Raw genomic sequence first — 13,047 nt, 5'->3', positions numbered from 1 at the left:
ATTTATTTTTTCATCTTCAGTTTTAGGTTAACAGTTTGGCTGTTATGAATAATAAAGTGACCATAAGCATTATATAAATAATCTTTGTGTGTTATAGAATAAAGGTGACCATAAATTTGTTGGCATTCTTCTCACTGAAATGTTGCATCTATTTTTCACATCCTTCAATTTGAATGGTTTCTGTGACTGGTTTTGATCAATATAATTTGATGGAAGAAATACAGTCTAGCTTATGAATATATATGTGCAGCTTCCACCTTTCTCTCCTGGAATGGCCCCTCTTGGAACCCAGACACTATGCTGTAAGATATTCAAACTATGTGCAGAGACACAAAGTGAACACCGGCACTGGGCTGATATCACAGTGGAGGTCCTAGCTAAAAGCAAGCACCAGTTGACAGCCATGTGCTTATTTTGTGTATTCCAGCTCAGCCAAATTTCAAAAGACTGCAGCTCCAGCCATATGGAACAAAAGAACTATTCAGATGAGTTCAGAGACTCAGATAATCCTGAAACAATAAATAGTTATTGTTTCAAGCTGCCAAGTTTTGAGATTTTTTTTTAACAGGAACAGATGAATAAAATAAATATCTTTTTTAATTTTTTGGTTAAGTATGTCGGAATGGAATTGCTAAGCCATAGGATATGTTTATATTTAACTTCAAAAAAAAAAAACTTATAAATTGTTGTCATAGTCCCACCAGCAAAGCAGGAGTGTTCTGGGAGTTCTCTTGTGGTACAGTGGGTTAAGGATCCAGTGTTGTCACTACTGTGGTAGTGGTTCAATCCCTGGCCTGGGAATGTCCACGTGCCATGAGCATGGCAAAAAAAAAACAAAAAACAAAAAAAAAAAAACAAAAAAAACGAGTGTTCTGGTTGTTATATATCCATTTGTCTTTTTAAAATTTGCTTCTTTTTAAAAAGTGCCCATCATGGCTCAGTGGTTAAGGAATCCGACTAGGAACCATGAGGTTGCGGGTTCGATTCCTGGCCTCACTCAGAGGATTAAGGATCTGGCGTTGCCGTGAGCTGTGGTGTAGGTTGCAGACGCAGCTCGGATCCCACGTTGCTGTGGCTCTGGCGTAGGCCGGTGGCTACAGCTCCGATTCAACCCCTAGCCTGGGAATCTCCATATGCCGCGGGAGCGGCCCAAGAAATGGCAAAAAGACAAAAAAAATAAAATAAAATAAAATTTGCTTCTAGGAGAGACATTTAACAGTAAATCATTGTACTTTTAATTACTATTTCATGATTATTAATGATGGCAAACACTTTTCCATGTCCTTTTCTATCTGTAAATATTCATTTGCAAAGTATATTTTCAAATCCTTTGCCTACTTTAAGTTGGTTTGTTTGTCTTTGTATTATTGATTTGTAAAAGTTAATTACATATTCTAATCCAAGTCCTTTGGTTGATAGGTCAGTGTATTGTGACAATTTCCCCAGTCTATAGCTTAAGTTTTTATTTTCTTGAGAGTGTCTTTGAGGAGCAGAAGTGTTAAGTTCTGATAGAGTTCAACTTACCAAATTTTTCTTTAATGATTAGTCACTTTTTGCATGCTCTAAGAAATCAATGCCTATTCCAGGCTTGAAATGTATTCTCCAGTGTTTTCTTCTAGAAGACTTATGCTTTTAGCTTTTATGTTTAGGTATATGGGCCATGTCAAATAAAATTTGTATGAATTGTTCAGAGTAGTGATTGAGATTTATTGCTTCATTTTGGTTTCCATATAGATATCCAGTTATTCCAGCAAATTTTTTTGAAACCCTTTCCCACTGAATTTCCTAGAAGCCATTATTAAAATTCAGTTGACGGTATGTGTGTGTCTATTTCTGTACTTTATTTGGTTTCATGGATCTATTCCCCTTTCCTTATTTAAATACATTACTAATGTAGCTTTGTATGTCTTGAAGTCAAATAGTGTGATTCCTTCAACTCTGTTCCTCTTATTTTTCAAAATTATATAGATAGTGATAATTCCTTTACTTATCTACATAAATATTAGGAGATGTGACAGTTTCTCCAAATAGAGCTTGCCAGTTTTTTTTGCTTGACATTGCATTGAATGCACATATCCATTTGAGGAGAATTTTCATGTCTATGGTATTTAATCTTCCAATCTATGAACATGGTATAGACTTTCATTTCTTTAGATGTTTTCTTTTACCTGTCTGCTATGTTCTATAATTTATAATATAGAAGTCTTGTACATCTTTTGTTAAACATTAAATCTTTCATAATTTTGATGCTATTGTAAATGATACTTAAAATTTAAATTTATAATTATTTGCTGCCATATACAGAAAAACATAGCTATATATATATATATATACATATATATATATGTATATATATATATATATATGCATTTGCTTTTTAGGGCTGCACCCATGGTATATGAAAGTTCCCAGGGTATGGGTCGAATCTGAGCTACAGCTGCTGCCCTCTGCCACAGCTCACCACAATGCAGGATCACTGACTCACTGAGCAAGGCCAGGGATCAAACTGAATCCTTATGGATAATAGTCAATCTGTTGCCACTGTGCCACAGTAGGAACTCTGAATTTTAATATATTGACTTTTTTTCCTAAAATCTTACTGACGTCACTTATTAGTTCTAGTAAATTTTGTAGATTTACTAGATTTTAAAAGTTTCTGTTTCTTTTTTTCTTCCTTTTTTCTGTAAATTAGATGCATCATTTATTTTATAACTGGAAATTTGTACCCTTTGTCCAACATCTCCACACTTCCTTTACCACCAAACCATAATAACCACCATTCTACTTTCTGTTTCTATGAGTTTGGCTTTTTGTAGATTCCGGATATAAGTGATATGCAGTATTTGTCTTTCTCTGTCTGACTTATTTCACTTAGCATATTCCCAAGGTCCATCCATGTTGTCAGAAATGTCAGTATGTCCTTCCTTTCTTATGGCTGAATAATATTCCTGTGTGTGTGTGTGTGTACATATATATATCACATTTTATCCATTCTTCTGTGAATAGACACACACAGATTGTTTCTGAGTCTTGGCTATTGTGAATAATGCTACAATGAACATGGGTTATGCCAGTATCTCTTTGAGATAGTGATTTCATCTCCCTTGCCAAAGTAGGACTGCTAGATCATATGGTAGTTGTATTTTTAATTTTTTGAGGAGACTGCATACTGTTTTACATAATGGCTGCACCAACTTACCTTTCCACTAATAGTGCAAAGGGTTCTTTCTGTTTTTCTCCAGATCTTCACTAACACTTGTTATTGCTCATCTTTTTGATCATAGCCATCCTAACAGATGTGAGGTGATATCTCATTGTAGTTTTGATTTGCATTTTACTTGACGATTAATGATGTTGATCATCTTTTCATATATCTTTTGGCCATTTGTGTGCCTTCTTTGGGGGAAAAAAAATGTTTGTTCAAGTCTTCTTTTCTTGCATTGGCGCATCAGATTATTTTTTGTTATTGAATTGTATGAGTTTCTTATATATTTTCTTTCTTTCTTTCTTTCTTTTTGTCTTTTTAGGGCTACACCCCTGGCATATGGAAGTCCCCAGGCTAGGGGTTGAATCAGAGCTGCAGCTGCTGGCTTACGCCACAGCCACATCCACACCAGATTTGAGCCACGTGACCTACACCACAGCTCATGGCAACACTGGATCCTTACCCCACTGAGCAAAGTGAGGGGTCAAACCCACATCCTCATGGATACCAGTCAGGTTCTTGCCATTGAGCCACGATGGGAACTCCCATCCTTATGTATTTTAAATATTAACTCCTCAGAGTCTCACCCTATACCCCGATAGCCCAGCCTTTGGCCAGAGAACTGCACTCATTCCTATGCAGTTCTCCATTCTCTCAAGTACTCTGTCCCACCATTCGAGCTCCTTCTGGAGTCCTTTCTGCTTGAGCTGGATTTGGGTTCTTCTTCCTTGCAGGTTGAAAATCCTCCAGGGCAGAAAGTCAGGATGGCAGAGGAGCTCACAGCATGTGTTTCTCTTCTCTCAGTGATTCTAGCCCTTCAGTGCCTATTGTGCAATACCCAAAAACCATTACCTAATACATTTTACCTAGTTTTTAATTGTTTTTGTCAAAAGAACAGTTGCTCCATCATGGCCAGGAAAGGAAAGCCTGGAAAGCTTTCTACAAAATGTCAAGAGGTAAGTAGAGTAACATAGTATTGCTAATATTACTGTGTGTTAGTAATGTTAAATGAGATGATATTTCAAGAAGAATCTTACAGAACTTTATGGGTTCAGAAAGTTAACATATTCATTCATCTGGGGGCATACCTAAATGTTAACAATTTTTTTCTTTGTCTTATTCAGCCTTTTTGTCTTTAAAGTCTGTGCCCCCAATTCTAGGAGGAATGTCTCGTTTCCTTGCCTGGAAACTTGTTAACTTTAATTCTGTCACTCACAAGAGATTTTCATTATAAGTTTAACTAGGCTTATTTAATTTTTCTTGCACATTATGCATAGATAATATGACACACCATGTCATCACTAAGGGTAAAGTTTTTCCATAGTCAGCTATTATATGCCTCAATTCTATAACTGTCCAAGGAACAAATATTGGGTTTTACTGAGGAAAGAAAAAAAATTGCCGTCATTTTGCAACCAGTGTTGGCTTCTGTTGGAATCATCTGCAGGGCTTAAGAAACAAAACCACAGTGGGTACTAGGCCATATAAATGTGGGATATAGAAAAGCAGAAAGAAAAAAAGAGAGAGAAAGAAAAGCAGACAGTGACAAAAAAAAAAAAAAGGAAAAAGCATATTTCTGAAGGGAAGTTAGAAAGAGATAATTTCTAGGCCTAGTGGGAAAATATTAAAAATATACTTGACAATAGATAAGAATTTAGGTATGTAAAAGTTTACTCAGTAACTTTTTTTTTTTGGACCTCAGCATGCAGCAGCTTGATATGGGATCTCACTTCCAAGACCAGAGACTGAATCCAGGCCACAGGGGTGAAAATGCTGAATCCTAACCACTAGACCACCTGGGAACTCTGTCTTCAATAAATGTTTTGAAGAGCATCTCTGTCTAATCTGACTATCCGCTTGGGGAATGTTTTTGTGGTCTGTGCCAATAATAGACTAAAAAGTGGTCTAGATTTCTTTTTTTTTATTTTTTTTTAATTATTATTTTCCCACTGTACAGCAAGGGGGTCAGGTCATCCTTAGATGTATACATTGCAGTTACAGTTTTTTTCCCCCACCCTTTCTTCTGTTGCGACATGAGTATCTAGACATAGTTCTCAATGCTATTCTTAAGCTATGTCCTTAACATTCTTTGTGCTCCAAGACAAAGGTCAAAGTTTAGATGTAAAAAGTAAAATCTTAGGGTCAAACTCTATCTTTCTCTTCTATTTTGTATATGTGAGTGTGTTATACCATTTATTGTTATGTTAGCATGATAAATCATCAGAGAATCTGTTTGGTATATTAAACTTTGATGGAAAGTATTTGAGTCTAATCAAATAAACTATAGGATTCTAACAAATTCTTAGATTATTTGTCTGTTCTTAACAAAAGGTTATAAACAAAAGTTTTTCTTTACCTTTTAAGTAATCTGCCTAGAAAGCAAATATGCCGTGTGTTGTCAAAATAGTTTTCTGTGTTTCATATCAGGTCTTGATTACTTAAGAAGGCTAGGTCTTACAGTTACATAATGTTGGTATTTGCCTACAAAGTCTTCAGTTATCATTTTGGTTAAATGAATAGCTGAGTATTGCTTATAGAGTGACTTTTGATCCTATTTGATCAAAACTTTTGATTTTTTTAAATTACTCAATGAATTTATTACATTTATAGTTGTACAATGACCATCACAATCCAATTTTATAGGATTTCCATCCCACACCCCCAGTGCATCCCCTCACCCCCAAAACTGTCTCCTTTGGACACCACAAGTTTTTCAACGTCTGTGAGTCAGTATCTGTTCTGTAAAGAAGTTCAGTCTGTCCTTTTTTCAGATTCCACATGTAAGTGATAGCATTTGATGTTGGTGTCTCATTGTCTGAGTGACTTCACTTAGCGTGATAATTTCTAGGTCCATCCATGTTGCTAAAAATGCTGGTGTTTCATTCCTTTTAATGGCTGAGTAATATTCCACTGTGTATATGTACCACATCTTCTGGATCCACTCCTCTGTCAATGGACATTTAGGTTGTTTCCATGTCTTGGCTATTGCAAATGGTGCTGCAGTGAACATTAGAGTACATGTGTCTTTGTGAGTCGTGGTTTTCTCTGGATAGATGCCTAGGAGTGGGATTGCTGGATCAAATGGTAGTTCTATGTTTAGTTTTCTGAGGAATCTCCATACTGTTTTCCACAGTGGTTGCACCAATTTACAATCCCACCAGTAGTGTAATAGGGTTCCTTTTTCTCCACACCCTCTCAAGCACTTCTTGTTTGTAGACTTTTTGATGATGGCCATTCTGGCTGGTGTAAGGTGATACCTCATAGTGATTTTGATTGCATTTCTCTAATAATGAGTGATGTTGAACATCTTTTCATGTGTTTTTTGGCCATCCATATGTCTTCTTTGTAGGATTGTCCGTTTAGATTTTCTGCCCATTTTTTGATGGGGTTGTTTGTTTTTTTGGTATTGAGATACAGAAGGTGTTTATAAATGTTGGAGATTAATCCCTTGTCAGTTGATTCATTTGAAAATATTTTCTCCCATTCTGTGGGTTGTCTTTTCATTTTGTTTAAGGTTTCCTTTGCTGTGTAGAAACTTTTAAGTTTAACTAAGTCCCATTTGTTTATTTTTCTTTTTATTGTCAATACTCTGATAGGTGGATCTGAGAAGATGTTGCTGTCATTTATGTTGGAGAGTGTTTGGCCTATGTTTTCCTTTAAGAGTTTTATAGTGGCTGGTCTTATAGCTAGGTCTTTAATCCATTTGGAGTTTATTTTTGTGTATGGTGTTAGGGAGTGTTCTAATTTCATTCTTTTCCATGTGGCTGTCCAGTTTTCCCAGTACATCTTATTGATCAAGCTGTCCTTTCTCCATTGTATATTCTTGCCTCCTTTGTCATAGATTAGTTGTCTGTAGGTGTGTGGGTTTAATTCTGGGCTTTCTATCCTGTTCCACTGATCTATATTTCTGTCTTTGTACCAGTGCCAATGGTTTTGAGGACAGTTGCTTTGTGGTATATTCTGAAGCCTGGGAGTCTGATTCCTCCAGCTCCATTTTTCTTTTTCAGGATGTCTTTGGCTATTCTGGGTCTTTTGTGCTTCCAAACAAACTTTAAAGTATTTTGTTCGAGTTCTGTGAAAAATGTCCTCGGTGATTTGATAGGGATTGCATTGAATCTGTAGATTGCATTGGGTAGTATAGTCATTTTGATAATATTAACTCTTCCAATCCACAAGCATGGTATGTCTTTCCATCTATTTGTGTCATCTTTGGTTTCTTTCTTCAGTGTCTTAGAGTTTTCAGAGAACAGGTCTTTGTCTCTTTAGGTAGGTTTACTCCTAGTATTTTATTCTTTTGGATGTGATGATAAATGGAACTGCTTCCCTAATTTCTCTTTATGATTCTTCATTGTTAGTATTTAGAAATGCAGTCGATTTCTGTATATTAATTTCATATCCTGCGACTTTGCAAAATTCACTGATGAGCTCTAGCAGTTTTCTGGTTAAGTCTTTAGGATTCTCTAGGTATAGCATCATGTCATCTGCAAATAGTGATAGTTTTACTTCTTCCTTTCCAATTTGGATTCCTTTTATCTCCTTTACTTCTCTGATTGCTGCAGCTAGGACTTCCAAAACTATGTTTAAGAGTAGTGGCAAGAGCGGACATCCTTGCTTGTTCCTGATCTCGGCAGGAATTCTTTCATCTTTTCACCATTGAGAATGATGTTAGCTGTGGGTTTGTTATATATAGCCTTTATTAAGTTGAGATATGTTCCCTCTATGCCCACTTTCTGAAGGGTTTTTATCAGAAATGGGTGTTGGATTTTGTCAAAGGCTTTTTCTGTGTCTATTGAGAGAATCATATGGTTTTTATTCTTCAGTTTGTTAATGCGGTGGATCACACTGATGGATTTGCAGATATTGAAGAATCCTTGCATCCCTGGGATAAATCCCACTTGATCATGATGTAAAATCCAAAGCTTTTGATATTTTTGACAAATATCCTCAAACTAAATTTTTCCTTATAAAAATGGAGATATTAAGATAATTAGGCTTATTTGATAAATTATATGAGAAGCATTGTCAAATAGGAAGTCATACTAAGCCTTATTATGTCTGTATGGGTATATATGTACACCAGAAATTGTATAAAATTACTGGAAAATATGAGATGTCTTAATATAATGTTAACTCTGACAATAAAGTTTTTAATAGCTTTAAGATCAAAAACTCAACTGGGTAAATATTTCTGGAACTAATGGAAAAATTTGATTTAAACAGAACAATATTAATACAGGACTAAATAAACTGAGGACGTAAATATAAGTGCTAAAACTATGTAACTCTTAGAAGAAAACATAGATACCCAAGTTGTTAGTCTTTATGACCTTGGAGTAGGCAATTGTCCCTTAGATATGACACCAAAAGGACAGACAAAGAAATTAGATAATTTATACTTCATTGAAATTAAAGACTCTTGTGTTCCAAAGGACATTTTAAAGAAAATGAACAGACAGCCCACACAATTAGGAGAAAATAGTCCTAAATTGTATATATGAGAAGCATCTAGTATCCAGAATGTATAAAGCACTCTTACAACCAACTCAATGATAAAAAGATAAATTATCCAATTAAAAATGGATAAAGTATTAGAATACACATTCCCTCAAAGACGACATAAAAACGGTCCATAAGCCCATGAAAAATATCCAACATGATTATTGCTTTAGAAAAATGCAAATGAAACCACAATAAGATATCACTTCAAACCCACTAGGATGGCTAAAACAAAGTCAGGTATGTTCAGTGTTAGGAAGCTGTGAAGAAATGTGAGTCTTAATACACTGCTGGTGGGAACATAAATAGTTCAGCGGCTTTGAGAAACAGTTCAAAATGTTAACTGCAGAGTTACTATGACCTTCAAATCTCACTCTTAGCTATACAACCAAAAACTTGAAAATATATTTTTTTCACACACTTACATATTTTTTTCATTACATATTTTTATCATTTTGTATGTATATGTATATAAACTTTTCCAAATGTTCATCTCACTATTATCTGTGAGAGCAAAAAAGAAGGAACAAACTGAAAGTCCACCAAGTGACAAATGCACAAAGTTGGCATAATCTAAATGGTGGAATATTATTCAGCCCCTAATAAGTGCTGACTTAAGCTACAATATAGGTGAACTGGAGAACATGCCAAGTGAAAGAAGCCAGACACAAAAAGTTGCATGATGTATGATTCCATTTATATAAAACATCTGAATAGGTAAATCCATAGGGACAAAAATATTCGTGGTTTCCAGGAGTTAAGCAAAGGGGAGAGTGAAGAGTGACTGCTGATGGGTATGAGGTTTCTTTGGGGGATGATGAAAATATTCTGGAATTAGTGGTGATGGTTGCACAATTTTATGACCATATTAAAAACCACCAAATTGTACACTTTAAAAAGATGAATTTTGGAGTTCCCGTCGTGGTTCAGTGGTTAACGAATCCGACTAGGAGCCATGAGGTTGCAGGTTCGATCTCTGGCCTTGCTCAGTGGGTTGGGGATCCGACGTTGCCATGAGCTGTGGTGTAGGTTGCAGACACTCGGATCCCACGTTGCTGTGGCTCTGGTGTGAGCCAGAGACCTACACCTCAGCCCACGGCAATGCTGCATCCTTACCTCACCGAGCAAGGCAGGAATCGAACACAGATCCTCACGGATATTAGTTGGGCTTATTAACGCTGAGCCACAAAGGGAACGCCTGGAATGTAATTATGGAGGGGAGAGTGCTATGAGTGAGTTCAGAAAATGAGCCAAGTCATAACAGAAATTTCTAGGCCAAGGTATAGAGTTTCTCTTTTATTTTGCTTGCACTGAAAAGCCTTTCAAGGATTTTATGTTGCAAGAAAATGTGATCTGTTTTATGTTTTAAAAAACTTCTGACTTCTGCATGGAACTCTAATAATGTAAAATTTAGATAAAGAAACACAATTTAGAAGGCACTTCTAACCATTTATGTGAAGGGTAGGCAAACTGTCACCCATGGGCCTGTCACTTGTTTTTGTAAGAAAAGTTTTATTGAAACCACAGCCAACAACAATTTGCATGTGTAATGCCTGAGGTTGCTTTCAATCTACAATGGCAGGATTTGAATAGTTGTGATGGAGACTGTATAACCTGAGAGCAAAAATATTTACTGTCTGGTCCTTTATAGAAAAAAACTTTGTCCTCCCCTGGTATAGGTGAGAAATTATGATGGGCAGACTAGGATGATATTGATGGAGTTGTAGAGATGTTGGATGATGATTAATATATTTTGTAGATACAATCTTTAGAACATGCTGGTGAGTTGGATACAAGCAAGAGAAAATTCAGGAATTATTCCTAGTTGTTTAATGAAAACAAGTGTATAGTGATGCCATTTATTGACTTGCAAAAGCCTGGAGAAGGAACATTTTTAGATGCTAGTGGGATTAAGAAGTCTCTCTTAGACATAAAAACAAGTTGATGTGTTTGTGAAATATCCAAGTAGAAATGTCAGGGAGGGTGTTGTATATGAGTGTGAAACTTGGGGAAGTGTCTGCTGTAGCTATTGGGTGTGCGAGAGGCATCAGCATAGAGAATTACTTATGGAATCTACTTAGTGAGAGATCTAGAAAGAAATCATGGTCCAGAACAATGCTTTGAAGACCAATATACAGGGGTCTCTCGTCTTAGAGTATTTATCCTCATGTTTAAGTCATTTCCTTCCTTCTGCATTACCCAACTTTTCCTGTCTTCTCTAGGGTATGGCACATTACTTCATATCAATTTTTTATAATTTTTATGACAGTCTTGCAAAACAAATGCTGTTATTCTTGCTGTAGAGGAGGTTAACCAACTTGTTACCAGTCTCCTAAATGATAGTTTCGGATTTTTTTTTTTTTTTTCATTCTGCCACTTTACTTCCCAAAGGAAGTCTTTATGCTGATATTTGGTGGGATGCAGCTAGGGGGTGATGTCAGGTATCATTTCTGGCGTCTGTTCACTCCCTCCTGGAGTGCAGTCTACCCCACATCATATATATAAGCCTCATAAAACTGGCCTTTTCCAGAGATATATTCAATGAGACTTCATGTAGGCTCTCTTGTGATCCTAGTATCTTGCTAAAGTCAATGATGTCATTAGTTACAAAGAACAAATAATAATATAAGCAAAAAATAAATGTATTAAAAAGATCCTGGGAAGCTAATAGAATTTCCAGCAAGGTCAGAAGATGCTCTTCAAGAACAATATCCAAAACCCATATGAGAGCCAGGCTCATGACAACATACAGTTCCCCACTGCTCATTGACACCATGGCTTGCCTCACTGACACACGCTTGCAATGCTGGACAGTGGATGCTGTCATGAAAACTGCTGCAGATGAAAGAAAATACATCTGCTGTCATTGCCACCACCTGTTGCTAGAGTTACCTACCTCTTCTAGCTGGATCTCACCAGAGACTGCCCACTCCCTTAGGTGCTGAAACTATCAGGGGCTTCTGACAACATCTCCCAAAGCATCTATTTAAATGCATAAGAAACTCCACGGAGCAAACAAAGGTGTGTTTCCTCTATTTCTCGTCACCTGTTGGGACCTGGTAATAGCATCTCAATTATGAACATTAATTTTGTAGCAAGCCAAAAAAGTCATCTTGAGCTTGATAGACATTCACATACTTTTTTTTTATGTCAAAATTTAAGAAGTCAATTTTAATTTACAACCTTGGAGGGCTTGTATAAAATGATAACTAAAGTGAAATTAAAACTTTTAAAACTCTTTAGAATACTCAGGATGTGAGTCCCCACAACATTTTTTTAATTACTCAATTAATTTTATTACATTTATAGTTGTACAACAATCACTACAACCCAATTTTATAGCATTTCCATACCAAACCCCCAGTGCAACCCTCCACCCCCCCAACCTGTTTCATTTGGAAACCATATGTTTTCAAAGTCTGTGAGTCAGTATCTGTTCTGCAAAGAAGTTCATTGTGTCCTTTTGTTTATATTCCACATGTAAGTGATAGTGAAACTGACAGTATTAACGGCCTGAACCTAGCCAGAACACAGATTGGGACTTGAACCCATGTGCCAGGACTCGAACCCAGCCTAAACCCAGATTGGGACTTGAACCGATGGTTTTAAATTAGAATCACTCACCCTATGTCTGCTCTCACTGAGGTTCAGGTTCTTCATGTCTCCATGCAGAAGGAATTCAGCGAGAGACAAAATGATAGGCAAGAAATAGATTTATTAAGATAGGACGCTTGTGAGAGATGCAAGCGGGCAGGCATGGAAGCTCTGCCCCGAGGATCCTGTGGGCTACAGTTTTATCATTCAAGGAGAGTGGGGGTTGGAAAGCCTGCCTCTTCCATTCTAGGAGTAGTAAGGTATCTGGTATCTGGTAAGGTGTGTATTCAAATCCACAGAAAGGCAGTCCTCAAACTCTTGCTCTTGGTCTGAATATGAAAGCAGGCCTAATCCCATCCCCCACCCAACAACCTGAGGCACCTCTCAAGGCTCCACTAATGAAGCAACCAAGCCTGCCTTGGGCTGTTGGTTTTCTTGAGCAATTTCTTAACTTACAGCAATCTCCCAATGTCCCCTAAGTTTCCCTTTTTAAATACGATCCTCTATCGGGACTTCTGCAACTACCTGCGCCTACTCCATCCCTATCATTAGCATATGATGTTGGTGTCTCACTGTCTGACTGACTTCACTTAGCATGATAACTTCTAGGTCCATCCATGTTGCTGCAGATGCCATCATTTCTTTCCCTGTGATGGGCTGAGTAATATTCCATTGTGTATATGTCCCACATCTTCTTTATCCACTCCTCTGTCCATGGACATTTAGGTTGTTTCTATTTCTTGACAGTCATA

Source organism: Sus scrofa, chromosome 8 (assembly GCF_054392235.1).
Source record: "Sus scrofa isolate SSC_HxYL_T2T_F1_AM1 chromosome 8, Sscrofa_HxYL_maternal_Yorkshire_Landrace_v2.0, whole genome shotgun sequence".
NCBI classification, from domain to species: Eukaryota; Metazoa; Chordata; class Mammalia; order Artiodactyla; family Suidae; genus Sus; species Sus scrofa.
This window is presented reverse-complemented; position numbering follows the sequence as displayed.